Source organism: Pinus tabuliformis, chromosome 4_2, assembly GCF_031772625.1.
Source record: "Pinus tabuliformis cultivar Carrire ecotype Pingquan chromosome 4_2, CPIR1, whole genome shotgun sequence".
In the NCBI taxonomy this organism is placed as follows: Eukaryota; Viridiplantae; Streptophyta; class Pinopsida; order Pinales; family Pinaceae; genus Pinus; species Pinus tabuliformis.
Window position 1 is genome coordinate 674,995,301 of NC_142304.1, and position 11,414 is coordinate 675,006,714.

The following is an 11,414-nucleotide window of genomic DNA, read 5'->3' on the forward strand; positions in this document are numbered from 1 at the left end:
CGGAAAAGATATATGAAAAATCAAGTGGATGTTCAAAGAATTGTTGATCCTCTTCATTTTCAGATGATGGACTGACATCCAGTGTGTCCTGTGAATGATTAACAATGGGTGCTTCCGTGGATAGAGATACACATGAAAAATCAAGGATGGCAGGATCACCAAGGAGGTCGGGGAAAAAATGGAGGAGGTATGGACAGACAGGGATGGTCATTTGCTGGTGGTGGATGTTCAAGCTCTCAGTCATGCTCTTCATGAATTTCATTGCATGTTGGTTGTGCAACACCAACTCCGTCGATAGATCAATCCTTGTTCAAAATACATGTACAGTCTGGAATAGAAGAACACAAGACAGTGTCATCCAAAGGATTATCCCAATTCGAAGACATAGCCTTAGGTACAAAATACATGTGACAAGGTATCAAACTCACAACCAAGTCTGCGCAAAAATCATAAGGAGCGATGTTAGGAGGATGTGATGGTTGAATAGAGGTGTGTGCATGCTCTCCCACATCACTTTGCGATGGTGGAGCTATTTGATGAGGGGACGACGGACAGTCACTTGTGACAATGACCATGTTTGTCTGTGATTGTGTAGCTCCATCACCGAAGTATGCTGAGTAGGGTTTAAGCTTGAACTTCTTCTTGGGATTGACAGATTGGACAAGGAAGTATTTGAATCTATCCATGGGATACTGAAATTTCATCTGACTTTTTCGAGGCTTCAAACATGAATAGACGGAAGTGCTCTGAAACTCCATAGGTGATTCGTGCAAGTCCTTCCATTGTTTTAACAAATTTTTATCAAACTCTTCAGGATCAAAATGGTGGGAAACAGATCTGATTAGATCGCTGAACTGCTTGAATGAGTGCACAGAGTTATGAGGTAGTGTGCCACACCATTGTGATGGGTGGGCATGAAGTGTCTGTGCGAGCAACAAAAACACCTCTATTTCATTAAAATCTTCCATGCCCTACATGGTGCATGGAGGTCATCTAAGTGCTTAGGCCAGGCCACTTCGCCTTCACCATCATACATGATTTGCGAAAAGTGATCTCAGAACTCCCTCTCGACATGAAAGATATGTCCGTTGAACAGAAATTTCGGAGGGCGAACTATAAAAAACTCCATGATAGATGTGCGAAGATTCAAAACAGATGATGAGGGCTCAGCTTGTGATTGGGCCCTCCTTCTAGCACCAAAATGTTGACGGTGTTGGACCAGTCAACATTTCAGGGGATCTCCTCGATAGAAGTCCCAATTAGACCCCAGACGATTTGGTGTAGGAGTCCCAACAATGGGTTGTATGGTAATACCTTGACCATGATTTCGCACAGAGGAAAGTAAGATAACTCTATTGGTAGCAAGGGTGTGACAGCTACAGTGAGCCCAGGAAGGTGCATGAGAGGTTCTAACACACGGGGGTTGAGACGAGTGCGCTCCTTGGAAATGTTTGATAGCATGTAGTTAAGAAGGCAACACACGAGAAAATATGCATCACAACATGGAAGGAAAGTTAGCTAGCAATCCAAAGTGATGGTTAAACTAACAACACATTTTAGAAAGATTCATACATACATACACAGGTAGCTATACATGCACGCGTAAATAAACATATACATATACCATTTAGAGTAAACCAGATAACATAGAATACAATACAACGTATGCATGAAATGTGCCAACTCTTGTTATATTAATAAGTGTAAGTTCCAGTGATACAGTACATCCATGTCCATTGGTAACATTGAAAGGAACATAATGAAAAATCAATCTGGTAGTTCTGGTCTTGGTTTACAAGGGAAAATCTTTGTGTATATGTGTTTTATGTGTTATGCTCTCGCATTGTTTATTTTCTGTGGTTTAGAATTCGTATGCAGGTAATTTATATACGGGGTTAAAACCTACACACCCAAGATAACTCCAATTGACATATGTAACTTTTATATATTACAAAACATATCTAACATTTAGACTCTCAATAATCTAAAACAAGTATTTATATTTCTTAAAGTATCTTTAATAATAATGATTTATTAATAATATTAATTGACAAACCAATTATTGAAATTCAAAAGTATATATTTATACAATTTTAATAAATTATAATATATACTCATATAATCCCCGCTCGGGGTGGTAAACACATTAAAAGTGTGAGGCAAGAGGAAGTATGCAACCCACTGTCACCTGATCATTGGATGGGGGAGGATGGGTTAGCTCACTCTCCACTTTCCCACACATGATACCAATTAATATGGTGAGTACACTCAGTGGCTCACACCTTAAGGCAAGTCTCAAGGCAAGTGATATCACAAATCCTTAGTTCATCGTTACTCCTCTGCTTTGGTTTCCTAATTTTATAGGAGTGGTGAAGTCACTCCCCACCCTCCTCTATCATCTGTTAGCATGGAGGATTGTTGTTTCAATTTTTCCTAGTGGGGACTGTACAAGTCCTCTTGATCTGGACATCCTTCATATTGAATTTTAACCTATGTTGTATGAATTTTGGGTGGTTCCTTATCCGAGTGAGGTTGGAGTCATTTTGGTCCTCTATAGTTCTTTTCTTGTGCTAGACATCTATCCCCACAGGGAGAGGGGCCACTGGGATATCATAAATCCCCTACTCACAACATGGGTTTCCTCTGGTTGCACAAGGGAAATGAAATCTTCCACAATTGGCCCTTTTGGTCAAGGTGTTTTTTAAGGATTCAAATATTATGCCTATTTATAATATTATAGGTGAATATTCTAGTTTGAAAAGTCATACATATAGAATGTAGGTGAATATTCGATAAAAAACATGTAATTTACTATTAAAATTGGTAAATTTTTGGCGCATATATATATATATATATATATATATATATATATATATATATATATATATATATATATATATATATATATATATATATATATATATGAATTTTTTTAACCAAATGGGTGAATACTTTTTTCAAAAAATGTCCAAAAACTAGCCAATTAGTGAAATTCTGCCGCTAAAATTTTCCTTGTTCTTGGTTTGATGAGGAATCATAGTGATAGTCTCACGAAATCCATGGTGCAAATCCTTTGGAACTTGAACAACCTCCCTTTGGTTATCAAGCAAGTGCTTCCTCTCACCTTAATTTCCATGTTTTGATTGCAATTTCTCACTCTCGATTTTATTACCTTGAATTTCCAAGCAAGACAATAGCTCCCAATCATGGTTGGCACTCCCACACGACATATTTCTCACTGACAATATCTTTGTCATTTTGGTTTTTCTAGCATGTTCTCTTTTTTTGCATATATATGTACTCACATAAACACTCTCTATAATAATAGCTTTTGTATCCTCAATATTTATTTTCGGACAAAAGACTAATTATTCAATTGATAATCTAGTTTCCCATAAGTAAATCACAAAAGATAATAGTTTGATATATAACTGTTTGATGAATTAATAGTTTGTTTGACATACAGGGTGCATTGGAGTTGCAGAAGTGGTCCTAATACCAAAGCAGACGCTGTAGCTCTCTGGGGTTTCCTATGGTTGAACAACGTCCTGGGTATCCCTCACCTACAGATATATTAGACAAAGAAAATCAGAAAGATTGTCTAATTGTTTTGGGAGACCCTCTTTCTTATTCAAGATTTATTGAAGGGCTCCCATCCCACGTACAAAATATTAGAAAATCTGACAAAAAGAATTAGAAAGTATTAGAAAATTTATTTTCAATAGCATGTTTCCATTTCCTTTGTGATCTCAATAAACATACGAACTTGTGTTGATGAAAGTTGAAAATTTAGTTTGAGAGATTATGGTCAAATCAACTCCTTTCTTATTCTTTAAAGCTAAATAAATTAACATTACACACTTATAAAAGATTGCATTATCGGAGCCAGGGTAGGTCCACGGGAAGTTATGATGTGTTTATGCGACTAAGATAGTTGGGCTTCTCGTCGGCTTCGGATGTGTTTGAGAGCTCAACATTCGACTTGACCGTTGGGATTGGACTTGTTCAGTCTTCTATACTAATACTAAGGAAATCCCCATTAAAATTCTCATATAAGCTCTCCTTTCGCACCCATTCTCGGCTCGCACCCATTTCGAAAACAGTCCTCTTCGAGAATGAAAATAAGGTACCGAAAGCATCGAGTATTTTGAAATTTATTCTCGAGAAAGAGAGTTCAAGGCCTTGTTGAATTGGATTGATTGATCAGTTGCTGTATATGTAGTAAATGGTACATACCCACTTGCTGAATCGCATTGATTGAGTTCGCATTCAGGGCCAAGCCTCTCCAGTTGCGGTTTTTCAGTTTTCTATTGAGATTTGTCGAATAAGAGGAAAAAATGTCTCTGGAACCAGATTCTACTCCCAGCAGGGTCCCTCCCCCATTGGTTTCCAGCACTTCTCCCTATCCTCCTCCCAGAAGTTCGTTTTGTCAGAGAAGGCACGAGGCATTTTCCGACGATATGTTCAGGAGTGCCACGGATTTACAGGTTTCTAGCGCAGAAAGTAGTGGATCGCAAGGTCGTTTGGCTTCACTGAAAGCAGAGGAAGCTGTTAATAGGAGGTTTCAAGCTACAGCATGGATAAAGAGCATGGTTGGTTCTCTAGATATTCCATGCGAGCCATCTGAGGAGGAGTTTCGTCTTTGCTTGAGAAATGGGATCATATTATGTAATCTTATCAACAAGGTTCAGCCAGGCGCAGTGTCTAAAGTCGTTGCAAATCATGTTTCATCACTTCCTCCTGAAGGACGGCCTTTATCTGCTTATCAATATTTTGAGAATGTTAGGAATTTTCTCGTAGCTGCTGAAGAGATGAAGTTACCTACTTTTGAAGCTACTCATTTAGAGCAGGAAAGCTTGCGGCCGGGTTCTACGACAAAGATTGTTGACTGTATATTGGCGCTGAAATCTTATTATGAATGGAAACAGTGTGGAGGAAACGGCTCTTGGAAATATGCAGGCCCTTTGAGGTCCCCCGTGATTCCACGGAGCACAGGAAATTTCCTTCAACGCTCAACTCCTTGTGTGCCTGTAAGGGACACTGAAACTCTGCCAGACCTATCAATTATAAACATGGATGACGGAGAAAAACGACTCGGTGACATCCTTCAATCTAAAGACACAATGGGAGCTTGGTTAAAGCGGTTTGCTGTAGAAATGACAAATGACAAGGAAAATGTTGATCAGAACCTTGTTGAAGCCATACAAACTGCTGCACCGGGCTCGATGCAAGCATTCATAAATCTTGTCATTGCAATTTTTGCAGAAAATAAACAATACAAATTTCCCCTGATTCAGAAAAGCCAGGATCAAGACAATCAAATCCTTTTGGATTCTCCACACCAGAAAAATGGTGACTGTTCACCTTTTCAAAGTCAGGATCCAAAACCTTTACATATAAGTCAGGAACATCAGATGCGTTTGGAAGCACACAGAAAAGAAGTCAAGGACATAAGAGACTTATTACTCAGAGCACGGGAAGATGTACAAGGATTTCAGGCAGAGTGGCGAAAGCATTTTGAGTTGCTTGATAACCAGGTCGCAGGAATTTCTAATGCTGCTAGTGGATATCACAGAGTTCTGGAAGAAAACAAGATACTTTATAATAGACTTCAAGAACTCAAAGGAAGCATAAGGGTATACTGCAGAATCCGACCCCATTTTGGAGGTCAATCTGAAGCCCACAGTGCAGTGGAATTGATTGGAGAGGATGGATCCCTCCTGGTCAATACATCCAAAATGGGCAAAGATGTACAGAGGATATTCAATTTTAATAAGGTTTTTGGGCCATCTTCTACACAAGAGGAAATTTACACGGATACACAGCCATTGATCCGATCTGTAATGGATGGTTACAATGTCTGCATTTTTGCATATGGTCAAACAGGATCTGGGAAAACCCACACCATGAGCGGTCCAACAGGTGCTTCTGAAAAGGAGATGGGAGTCAACTATAGAGCACTCAGTGACCTCTTCGAGTTGTCTCAAAAGAGGAAAGATTTAATGGTGTATGAAGTCTCCGTCCAAATGATAGAGGTATACAACGAACAAGTGAGGGATCTTCTCGGAGCACTGACCTCAAGCAAGAAATTAGATATTCGAAATAATGGTCATAAGGGATTTAATGTACATGATGCTATACTTATGCCTGTTAAAGCAACTTCTGATGTTTTGGACTTGATGAATTTTGGCCAAAAGAATCGCGCTGTTAGCTACACTGCACTAAATGACCGCAGCAGTCGTTCTCACAGTGTGTTGACTGTGCATGTGCAAGGTACAGATCGTGTTTCTGGGTGTAACCTTCATAGCTGCCTTAATTTGGTAGATCTTGCTGGAAGTGAGAGGGTAGATAAATCTGAAGTAACTGGAGATCGTTTGAAGGAGGCACAATACATAAACAAGTCCCTTTCATCTCTCGGAGACGTTATTGCAGCATTGGCACAGAGGAAGTCGCATGTGCCATATCGAAATAGCAAATTGACTCAATTGCTTCAGGATTCATTAGGGGGCAAGGCAAAGACTCTGATGTTTGTGCACGTAAGTCCTGAACCGGATTCATATGGAGAGACAATAAGCACCCTTAAATTCGCTGAACGGGTGTCCTCTGTTGAACTTGGTGTTGCACGTTTGAATAAAGAAACTGGAGAAGTTCGTGAGCTTAGAGAGCAGGTAGACAGTTTGAAGAAGGCGTTGGCGAGGAAAGAAGCAGAAGTAGCACAGTTACAGAATGTGAGAGAATCTCTACTTATTGACAAACACAAACTCCAAACGCCAGTGCGAAGTCGTAGATGGAGCCTTGAAGCGCCTGGAATAAGCAAAGTTGAGGTACAATATGGTATTTATAATTTTGGGATGGGTACCCAAGATGACAAGTTGGTAGATTCAGGGGAGAGAACCAAGCGTAATGAGACGCCGATAGGCAAACAAAATGGCAACCGTCGGAGCAGTCTGGGAAATGACCGTAGAAATTTATCAGGGCTACAAAGTGGTGTTACAGACGGTGAAACAAATACAAGAACTGATACTGGGGCTCCATTCGCATCGAAAAAGACTTCTCAAATTAAAAAGTCGCTACAGTCGTTTGGAAAACTAATCAATGGTGAAAAAAGATCTACAATTCAAGTTGAATTATCACCCCCTGTCTGTAGCGGTGAGCGAAGATTATCTAGTGGTGGACAGAGCCAACCCGTCTCAAAAAGGCAGCAGCCACTTACAGTGGTCAACAATTCAGGAAGTGGTCACCCTAGGCGAAATTCACATGAGGGAAAAGCACCCGTGGGATCGAAGATAACAGCTTCTCCAAACGGGCATGCAGGGCGAACTTGCAAGACACCACCTGATCAGCAGGCGATGAAGGTGGGAAAACCTGATGTAATAACCTTCAAAAAGAGATAAACTCTGCACCAGGGTTGAAATTTTTTAAATTACCGTCGGCATGAAGTCTTTGGAACGGGGCCGAACGTATTTTTGACGGCTAAAGTTTGTTTGAAAACGTCATTAATAGTTTATTTAGATACTGGCCCGGAACTTGGAACGGACATTATAGTAAGTCCATAATGACCTAAGGGATCAATAATGTTGAAGAACTCAATTGTAAACATGATAATAATGTAGATATCTTACCTTGGAAAGGTTTCTTGACAAAACCATCTAGATACGACATTTGTTGGCTCTTTTATGCTTTAGGAATTATTACAAATAGATACTATAAACTTATAGATAACAATTTTGCTTTTTTATTCCTAGGCTACACATTCTTAGTCTTTCTGTATTTTCTTTTGTGCCATTAATATTGCAAGCTTTCAATTTTCCATGTGTAAATCTATTTAGGCCCATTTTCACCTTTGATTGATTTTCTTTCTCGTTGATGCAACTTGAGGTGGATGTGAATGGACCATACCAATTGAAGAGACATCCCAAGTGAATTCAAATATGCACACACATAGAAAGAAAAACATATTTTTAATAAATAGGAATTAAGATATTTGCAACTTGCACAAAAGCACTTATAGCCTAAGGACACACAACCACGGAACACCTATAGCCTTAGGAAACACAACCACAGAAAATGTATCTGAGATCATTCAACAAAGTTTCTTACCCATTCTCCTTAAATATAAGTCTAAAAAACTAAGGGATCAATAAGTGTCTAGCCTAATAGAGACTTTATATCAAACAATGACATTCATATATATATATACGCACAACACAACAAATTTGGCTTGGTTTGAAATGTTCTATTCATGATGAGATCTCATCAGATGGTCGATCTTAATATGATTGAATTCCTAGGGACAATGGGAAGAAAACATATGTAGTTCATACTCAGAAGGAATATCATTCAATAACTCAGAATTTGTTCATTTGATCAGGGTAAGTTGGATTAGAATCCAAGTCTAAATAGTTTCCTTGAAATGCAATGAATATGCATCTATCTCTTATGCAAACATCATTAAAATTCTCACTTGAATGAAACAAACAATCAATCCATGAGCGTGTTAGTGCATCATCGAACCTACGTGGCTGAAAGAGCAAAACCTCTTCCTTGTCACAATAAATTTGGACAAAAATATTGCTTGTTGCAACTAGCTCCCCTAAGCGTATTGGCCAACCACCTTTATAGGATTGTTTGGGCCAGAGGCCTGTCACAATATCACCGACTCACCACTCACTTATGAAAGTTATCCTATGTCAAAATGTCACTTGTGGAACAGTGACAGAGTTGCTTCGACTACAATCTGCACCAGATATTGAGTGTCTCAACATTTCGCTTAAAAACTTTGAAAGGTATGGCTTATGAAGAACAATATCTACTGCCACTTATGAAATACTAAAACAATTTTAATGCATTATACTTTCTTGACTACAAACTCTCGACAGTGGATTCAATGTGATTATGATAGTGGAGAGGATGCAAAGGATAGTCCATCTTATAGTTTTACTTTGTTGGTCATATTTACATCCCATAAGATCTCCTTAGTAATATCTCATATATACAAATTCTATGGCATGTATGAGTGAAGGACATTGGGTTTCAGAGTTATTGTGAGTGTTCCATACAATTTGAAACCAAAATTGAGAATTCAATAAGTCATTTATGTGTTACGGATTTTTTTTTTCTTATGATAGATATGTGTTTTTAATGAAACCTTTATTAGTGAAGGGTTAATTAATTATCAAAACATCACTCTTGAAGGGAAAAATTTTAAACATAACGTTTCTTGAAGGGCAACATAAAAACCTAAAACGTAAAAAAATATGTATAATGGATAAAGAGTATCCAAATTCCAACACTTCTCTGCACGACAACTGCAAATTGCACCTAGGGCCCTGCACACCAAGAAATAAACTAGCAATTGCATGAGATGTTGCAAGGAAACACGAGAAAGGAATGAAGTCGTTGACCTTCTTTCCAAAGAAGCCACACAACTGAGCAGAGGACAATGGATAATACAGGAATACAAGAATGGTGACTTCTTCCAGATATATCACAAGCCATATATAGATGAGGAGGCAATTTCCCAGGATTGATTGACAGGATCAATCCAAACAATGGTTTCTCTGTTTTTATTTTTCTTTGTCTTATTTTTATTATCTGCAGAACAATCTACCAAATAGTATGTATATAGTTTTTGCACCTTCAAGTTTAATGAAGGATTTTGTAACATTTAAGCAACAACAAAACTCCACCAAGTTTCCAACCACTAGTTTTGACAATGGAATGTTACAGCCAAAACCACATGCTTCTCCAAAGAGATGTACTAGCTCTGCGTAGTGGAGAAGCCAAGGCTCGTTACAATACTGTCCAAGCTGTCTCCAAGATAGTCTTATCGGAAGCTTGGCTAACCAAAATCCTTTACAATGAGTTATGAGGTTCTATTTATAGCAAAGGGTGGGGTGACCCTTGACATTCCCCTTTGTGATAGTTCATCTGCCCTCATGAGTCTTCATATACTGTATCACTGTTACATCCAGCTATCGACACTTGAACTTCCACTTGAGAAGACGTTACATTGCAATGCACATGTGCCCATGTGAGACAAAATGGCTTGAGCAGGCCATGCAAGACATCATTGACACTCGGTCCGTTGTAGTGAGACCAACTCTTTGACATGCTTGTGATAGTGAAGGTGGTGAAATGATGCCAATATTGGTCGTCTGTGATGGTGTGCATGCACTCCACGGTGCCATCTTGTGGAAGTGAACTCTTGCCTCCGTTGCATCTGGGTGCATTGGTATGGCTCCTCCATCAAGCTCATCTACTAGCATGTGCATGTTCTTGTTGGATGCGACCGACCCAGAAACACACTAATGCATAGTGTCCATGATGATATTCCAATGTGTGCTAGTGGTCATGTGCATCAACTGTCAACTACATCTTCAGCTCCATTTGGACTTGCTTCTTGTCTTTGCCTCGGTGAGTGTGCCAAATGGGTTAGATTGCATGCGTGCGCACAATGATATCCATGCTGTTGAATTCCCTTCCATGCGATAAACAACACCACTCACCATGTCTACTCCATGTCACCTATTAGGATGAATCTATAACTTGTACGAGCATAGTTTCATCCGTCTGTGCATGTTCTGCCCCTTGTTGTATATGTTCCTGTTGCAACTCATTCTCTCATATGTGCAACTCCTGTTCTTCCTTGAGTTGCTTCTTGAGCACATGCAACTCCTTCTCTCAACTGTTCTCTACCTTTATGTGATATTCATGTCACACCATCACTGCATAGCCAGAGTCTCCAAAGTTTCGTTTACCACAAGGGAATCTGCTTGAGCTTGCAACTTTGTTTTGCCTCTATGTTGTCAACAACCTTCCTCTTGCATTCATTGCATCCGGTATGTTGTCTTCAGCTGCTATTAATGGTGTTGCTTGCTGTGATGTTGTTATTGTCTTATCTTTATTTCTTTGTATATGAACAACACTATGTCTTCGTGGGTAGGCAAGCTCATAGACACTTGATCGATTGCATCCCTAATTGTGCTATGAACAGTGTCTTCAACTCTGCTCTCCTAGAACCATTGTACGTGTGCTGCTGAGAGGCCGATGAAGACATGTGATACCTGGAGACATGGAAAAACTCATGGTAAGAAATTTTCATTCGAAAACCAAAATGAACTTGAGAAATAACTTGCAACATATCTGTGTGACTGATCATGAATGTTATGCAATTTTCGTCGGGAGGTCGAGAGACTAACAGCCAATATTATGCAAGGCATAGTTCAAGTTGTCAGGAGGCTGACTGGCTGCTGGAACTGCACAATGTACAGTCCAGTCTGGCTATTGACTGTTGGAATTGTGTAATGCACAATCTCAGATAATAATGGTTACAGGCTCAATGACTGCATTGCACTATTTTCTAGGCTAGGTGTCATTGTCCCTATGAATTGCATAATGAAAAACTAGAGGAT

At 39.3% G+C, this 11,414-nt stretch overlaps 1 pseudogene; it reads left to right on the top strand.

The window, feature by feature from the left end:
• The first annotated feature begins 4,337 nt into the window (after positions 1-4,337).
• On the top strand, positions 4,338-7,394 carry LOC149171233 (kinesin-like protein KIN-14L pseudogene; annotated as a pseudogene).
• The last annotated feature ends 4,020 nt before the right edge of the window (positions 7,395-11,414 follow it).